General features: G+C 45.6%; 1 pseudogene; it reads left to right on the top strand.

Moving 5' to 3' along the window:
- Nucleotides 1–6737: 6737 nt before the first annotated feature.
- LOC116272227 lies at nucleotides 6738–6833 on the top strand (annotated as a pseudogene).
- The last annotated feature ends 229 nt before the right edge of the window (nucleotides 6834–7062 follow it).

The following is a 7062-nucleotide window of genomic DNA, read 5'->3' on the forward strand; positions in this document are numbered from 1 at the left end:
CCGATGATACAGTTGAATAGCTGATCAATGTTAGTAACCATACATCTCCAGGCTCCTTGCTACATGGAAAACAGCAACATGCCCCCTTGCATTTGTTTAAACCACTGTTAGTTGAATATTCAGTTACTAACATCCGAATACAATCTAATAGATGCACGCACTTTAACATTTTCTTTGTGGAAACGAAAACAGAACCAAATTATTGACACCTGACTCACTAATACATGGGCTTAGTTGTTGGAACAGTATTGGATTTTTGGAAGACATCCAGAGAAAAATTAATTTAAAAGGTTTGGTTATTTTAGTCCCCACAGCAGAGAGGATCTACCTCTAGCCATCATACATGGTACAACTTCTGAGGGATGTGTATTGCAGAGAATTTCTGTATGACTAAATATCACACTGGGAACTGGGAGATCTAAGTACAGATTAGGAAAAGAAGTCCTGAGCTTTGTGCTGATTGGCAGACCTCGAACCACTCAAAGCTTGTGGCCAGGGAGTGCCAAGAGCTGATTAAATTAGGCTTATGGCTGTAGGAAGGGGGCTGGATGTGTTAGTTTAATTAATCAGAGCCCACCTCTCCAGTTAAGATGGTTACAATCTCACCTCAAGCTCAGAGCTGCTACCCTATGGTGGGGGAGAGGGGTGGGATGGTTTTTGGGAGAGCAACCACCGCATTCTTCCATCTGTAAGTGAGGGAGGCTCTTTCCAGATCCAAACCAACTGTGATCCCATGAGCAGAGTGCTTACTTATTTTTGCAATCGTCTCTCTCTTTTATTCACCTGCACTTTCTTTTCTGTTTTACTTTATAATTGTCCTTTTCTACCTCTGAGCATAGGTCCCTGTGGAAGATAAGAAACCCCAAAATGAAGTCGACAAGGGTTGGTATAGCTCAGTCTTGGGCTGGGGAAAAGAAGTGAAGCTGACAAGGTGACTTGAGAGGGTCCCTGTGCACTTCAGGGCAGAATGGAGTGACGCCTTATTCATTAGACATGAGCTGGACATGCCAACTTGTGGTGAGTTACTCTTGGACCCTTAAAGGAGGCAATGTTTCTCAAGTTCTGAAGCCCCCATCTCTAGAGAATGCACAAGCTCTTTGAGAAAGGAGGAAAACCGTGTGCAATTACACTTGTCCTCTGGTCTGCTTTTTTTTTTTTTTTTTTTTTTTTTTTTTTTAAAGGTTTAGTACCCAAATCCTTAGCAGGCAAATCTCTCAGCCTTTTGAGGGAGTGGTCAAGGGTTTGCACGAAACGTTTCTGAAGAGAAAATAGGCTGTGAGTCTCCACATCACCCCCTCCACTTTGGTATTAATAAATATATATATTTTTTAATTACCACACTGAGAAATTTACCAGACGATTTCTGGAAACTGACTTATGAACTAATTGGGCACTTTTGCTATGCGGAGGAACAAAGACTCTATTGGTCTTCAACTGAGGCATATACCTGTCTGATGGCGTTGGCTCATTCCGCACATGCTCAGTTGAACAGAAATCTTCATATTGAATGCAACCTAGCACAGCGGCAACACCCAGAACCTCACTCCCTGGCTGCTCCTGTGCCTGCACTGCCTCTAGTTGCATTTTGTTCCTGACAAGTCTAACATGTATAGGGAGTATACAGAGCAGAGTAGGTGCTGGGAGTTTGAGGGCAATATACAAAGGAGCTTAAAGTCGCGGTTTGTCCCTGTCTTCCTGGCTTCTCTCTAGGTTGGTCTCTAGTGAGGGTAGGCGCTGGATAGGTATTTGTTGAGTTTGGGGCAGAACGTGGGAGAAGCTGTCTCTATAGATGACCGTTTGCTGTCGCACACCTTCCTAGGCAGTTTTTGTTTAGTCCTTTCCTCGGACGACCTCCCCTTGCCCCCAGCCCTCATCTTCATTAAGGAATGACAGGGTAGCACTAAAAGCATCCGCTGCCAAGCACGGATTCAGTGACAACCTCTCTCCACCTCTCTTTTAGCTTTCTCATTCATTAGCACCCTATCCCTGCCTCTTTTCCCAGCAAAAAGCTGGGAAAGGCTCCCTGCGATTACAAAAGAAGGAAAGGGGAGCGGCCAGAGTTTCGAGCCTCTTGCGGGACAACAAGCGTACAGCCGTGGACCTTTTGTCTCCAGCCCCTTTCGCGGCTTGGTCGCCGCTAGGCGTGGAGGCGACGACCCCAACCAGCCCCGCCTCGGCAGCTGCAGCCGGCGCGCCCGGCTCAACCCCCCGCGCCCTCTAGAATCCCGGTGCCCGCCCGTTCGCCGTGACGCGGCCCTCGCCGCGCGCATGCGCCGCTCAGCCCGCTCCCCTTTCCCTGGGCCACCGCCTCCCGACGGGCTAGAGTGGGCGGAGTCTGTGGTTCTGGAAGCCGCGCCGCCGACGGGGGAGGAGGGCGTGTCTGCGCGAGGCGGGTGCGCGGGGCTGGCTAGCCGGTCGGCTGCTGAGGCGGAGGGGCGGAGCAGAAGGCGGCGGCCGCGGCTCCCGCCAGCACAGAGCGCCAGTCCCGCGAAGCCCCCTCCCACTCCCGGGCGGGCGGTGGCGGCTGCGGGAGGAGGAGAAGGAGGAGGGAGCGTCTCTGCCACCGCCTCCTGGTCCCCAGCGCCGATCCGCCGCCGCCACCTCCCTCCGCGGCGATCCTCCCTCCAGCCGGGTCCTGCCGCGGCCCCCTCTGTAGCCCGAGCTGCTCCGCGACGCGACGGAGCCGGCCTCGGACAGAGGGAGCGGTCGCGGCCTCGCGGCCCGCGCGGGCTGACGAGCGGAGAGCGCGCGGCGCCCGCGCGGTCCCCGGGATCCGCACGCCGGTGGCGCGGCCCGGCACAGCGCGAGGGCAGCGGGCGGCGAGGCGGCGCCGGGCCAGACGCCCTCGCTCCCACGCCCGGCCCCGCCGCCCGCGCCGGGGCCGGTCGCCTGCAGAGAGAAGGCGCCACCGCAGTCTCTGGGCCTCGCGGCCCCACTCCGAGCGTCCTCGGCACCGAGGGGCTCGCGCGGAGTCCTGGGGGAGGAGGCGATCCCGGGGCTGGGCACTGAGCTCTTGGGCGCCCCCACCCCCGTTTTCGAAGCCCTCCACGCTGCGGCCGCTATCCCCTCCGGACCATGGCCGACGACGACGTGCTATTCGAGGATGTGTACGAGCTGTGCGGGGAATTGATCCCGGAAAGTGAGGAATGCTCACGCGAGGGAGGCAGGGTGTGGAAAATGCATTTCAGTGATGCCCCGGTCTTCCCGCACCCGCTCCGGGCCTGCCCCCTGCCCTCTCTCCTTCCCCTCTTCCCCTCTCGTCCTTCTCATCTTGGAGTATTTATAGACGTGTACCTGGAGCTCCTGCCAGGCGGGGGCCTGGGGGTTCTCAGCGGTCCATTGAGGCCACCGAGCCGAGGCTGGCCACCCCGTAAGGCGTGGGGCCGGCTGCCTGCATTTTATCTGACGGTTGCACAGGGACGTGGCACAGCCGATTTTATAGTTGCTTCAGTTGGGGTTTTTGTTACCTTGCATGTGCCATAGACCATTTTTGAAAAGAGCAGCTTGCATTTCCTTTGCTTGTGTGGTGAGAGAGAGAGAGTGAGTCCAGGGTTTTAATTGTGGGGTGTGTGTCTATTGTGCGGGATATTAGACAGATGCCTTTGTGTACACCCCATGCCCGGATTGGAGGGGATCATTTAAGACCGGGTGCGTTCAGTTTCAGCACATTCCCTCCTGGTGTACATGAACGTGGAAAGAGTTGGGGGCATTCGAATTTTTAATGCTTCGTTATGCAATGACTGTTCAATCAGTGCTCGAGGCTCCCCTCGACTGTTGTTGGGATGGTGGTTAGCGTGGTAGAGCCGTCTGCTTTGAGTCACCGGGCTGGTCTAGAATATAGAACTGACAGTCCAAATGCTCATCCTTTCATCTGTGTTGTATAATTACGCTGGGGAAAAGCAGGGAATCAGATTAATCACAGTGCTGATTGAGAATTAAATCTGCAGTTCCTCATCTAATTGTCCATTCCTTAAATCTATTTTGAATAGTTTCCTTTTCATTCTTGTCAAACAGTATTCCAAGTGCACAATCCTGCTAATTTGCTTGTGAAGGAAATGCTGGCAATCTGAAGTTGATTTCCTAACACAGCGTGTATTCTGTGGCTTTAGAAGTTGAGGAGATAAGATTTAAGAGCAAATTTTTGCTTAATAAGGATCGCTAGAGCTACCATTGAAATATCTTACCTCTTTTTTTTTTTTTGGAAGCGGTGCTTTATTGTCTATTTTAAGGTCCACAGTTGGGAAATGAAACCAAGACCTTAGAGCAGTTGGCCCTATCTCTTTTAAGTTGTCTGCAGTACACGATTTCAATTTGAGTGCTAATTTGTTTCCTTTTCTTTCCATATTGAGGTATTACAGTGTTGCCTCACATGGTGAAATTGTGGGTAGAGCTTGCTACACACTTTACTCAGACCCAATTGATATGAGGACATGTTACTCCTTGCCCTATTGTTACATGACCAGCCAGACTGTTAAAAGAAAAGTATCCAAATGTGTCCTGTTAAAGTGGTTGTGAAGTGTTCTAGAACAGCACTGTCCAAAAGATATATTATAAGCCACATTTGTAATTTAAAATTTTCTAGTAGCCACATTTAATAAAAACATACAGGTGCAATTAATTTTACTAAAATATTTTATTTAACCCTGTAGATCCAAACTTAACACTTAAACATGTAATCAGTATGAAAAAATATTAATGAAGTATTTTACATCTTTTATGCTAAGTCTTTGAAATCCCAATGTGTATTTTACACTAACAGCACATCTCAATTCTGACACTAAGCTACATTTCTGATAAAAATCAGAAATACTTAATCTGTATTTAGGTTTCATAAAATGTGCATTTACAAAAGTAGATTCACATACCCAGGTTACCCAATATACATACCCAATATACATAAAAGTTTTCCAATAACTGAATCAAGTACGTTTTTCTAAATTTAAATTTTAATTAATTAAAATTAAATAAAATTCAAAATTCAGTTTCCCAGTCGGACCAGCCACGTTTCAGGTGCCTAGTAACCACATGTGAATAGCACAGTTCTAGAGAGAAAAATGTATCAAAAATCTCCTTGGTTTCCTCATTCTTAGCAGCACCCAGTGAAGATAAATTAGGTGTTTCCCAAGAGCCTCCAAATGACCGTATGTGTGGGTGAATTACGTTTGTTGCATCTTAGTTATAGCTGATGTAAACGAACTAACAAAGTCATAATTGGAAAATGTGAGATTAAAATGTTAATTATATTGTGAAGACGGAAAATAGCCATCACTGAATCAGTTTTGGTAACTAGTTCTGATTCCTTAAGGTCTGGAAGGGCGATGATGTGATCTCTTTGGATATCAAAAAGAAATGGTCAGAATCACATTAACACAGTCAGTATTCCGCTGATTTGTAATTGATAGAATATTTTCAGGAAACACCCCTGGGAGAAGAAAATTCATCTTTTCTGGCTGTTTCAGAGCTGCATAAAGAGGGGCAGCAAGCTAATTTTGAGATGATAGGTACTCTATGGCTACCTTAACTACTATGAACTGTGAAATCTCATTCATATTTGAAACCAATTCAAATCTGACTTGGTCAGTGCCAATTATAAAATGCCATTACGTGAAATAATGAATTCAAGCTAGCCTTATTGTTAAAGAATGTAATAATAGTGTTCCTCAACCTGAGTAAAGGTTGAAGGTTTCTCTAGTAAATTGTCTTAGTATATATTGATCTGGAAATTGAAATTAGCTTGAGATTTTCTTGCAGGGACCTTGACAGCATACATTTTTAACTTAGAATTTGTTCACCTCTGAATTTGAACAGAAAGCCCTTGAAGATGTTCGCATGTACTGAAAACCTTTTTATTGATTTCTATTCAAGTTCTATGGAATTTTGTTTTCTTTTTCACCAAATTAGTATCACAAGTTGTTTTTCACCACTAGATCTTAATAGGTTTAAATTTTTACTAAGGTACTTTAAAATAGATTTCACTTTTCAAGACTAATTGACCTCCCACTCACTCCTCTACCTACGCAACCACCTACTCACTTACCCTCTGTGTACCTGGCCTTAATTGATGGCATAAATGAAAGTTCTCGTCTAATTTAGACCCTTCAGTGTGTTTTTTTTCCTGTTGGTTGAGAAAGACAACTTCTAGAGTTAATGAGGTTTTGAAATATAAGATCATTATTTGGAATATGTTTTCTTTCCAGTGGCTGCAGCCTTTACCCTTGTTAAAGCTGTCTTTGAGGGAACATGTGCCCAATTTGTTACAAATATTGGAAGGATGTCGTTTCCCTTTTTAAAAATTAAAACTCTTTTCCTTGTGTTTCTCATTTTTGAAAATCTTGCAGAAACTCCTTTGAATGCTTGTTGGTTCTATAACATTTTCTACGTAACTATCTTTCAAATGACTGAAACAAATCTCCAATAATACGACCTTATCGCAGTCCCAAAACTTCTTGTCTTAGCAAATGTAGCAATTACTGGAAAGGAAAGGCGTTATGCAAATAAGGTTAATGACTAATTTTTATGTCATGATCATTTACTGTATCTTTTACAAGTATAAGTAAGTGTACAACCGGTAATACTACATGAAGGAAATTTAAGACAATTCATCCAAATTAAAACATAGAAAAATGCCTACTTTCTTGGTACAGCAGTGTCTATGAAAGAGAATAACAAAATACACACCATTTTTACCTTGTGTTGGTACCTTTGCCGTATTATTTAGTAACCTGTAGCTTCTGACTTTCCTGCTCTGATAGGACATACACTAAAATTGGAATGATGCAGCATGACCCTTGCTTAAGGATGACATGCAACTGTGTGAGGCATGCTGTATTTGCTTACACCTCGAGAGCACTTATATTTAATTACAGTTACTTATTTATGGATCTCTCTAGTTCACTAATAAGGAGCTTCTTGAGGGCAGGGAACGTTTCTTACACATCTTTCCCCATTAACACAGTGCTTGCAATGTAACAGCCTTTCATTAGCTGTGGAATGAATTGAGTAGTTTTAATAAAATCTCATTAAAAGGCAAAAAAGCATGTTTATCAACCTCAGAGCAATTAT

This window comes from Papio anubis, chromosome X (genome assembly GCF_008728515.1).
Source record: "Papio anubis isolate 15944 chromosome X, Panubis1.0, whole genome shotgun sequence".
Taxonomy (NCBI): domain Eukaryota; kingdom Metazoa; phylum Chordata; class Mammalia; order Primates; family Cercopithecidae; genus Papio; species Papio anubis.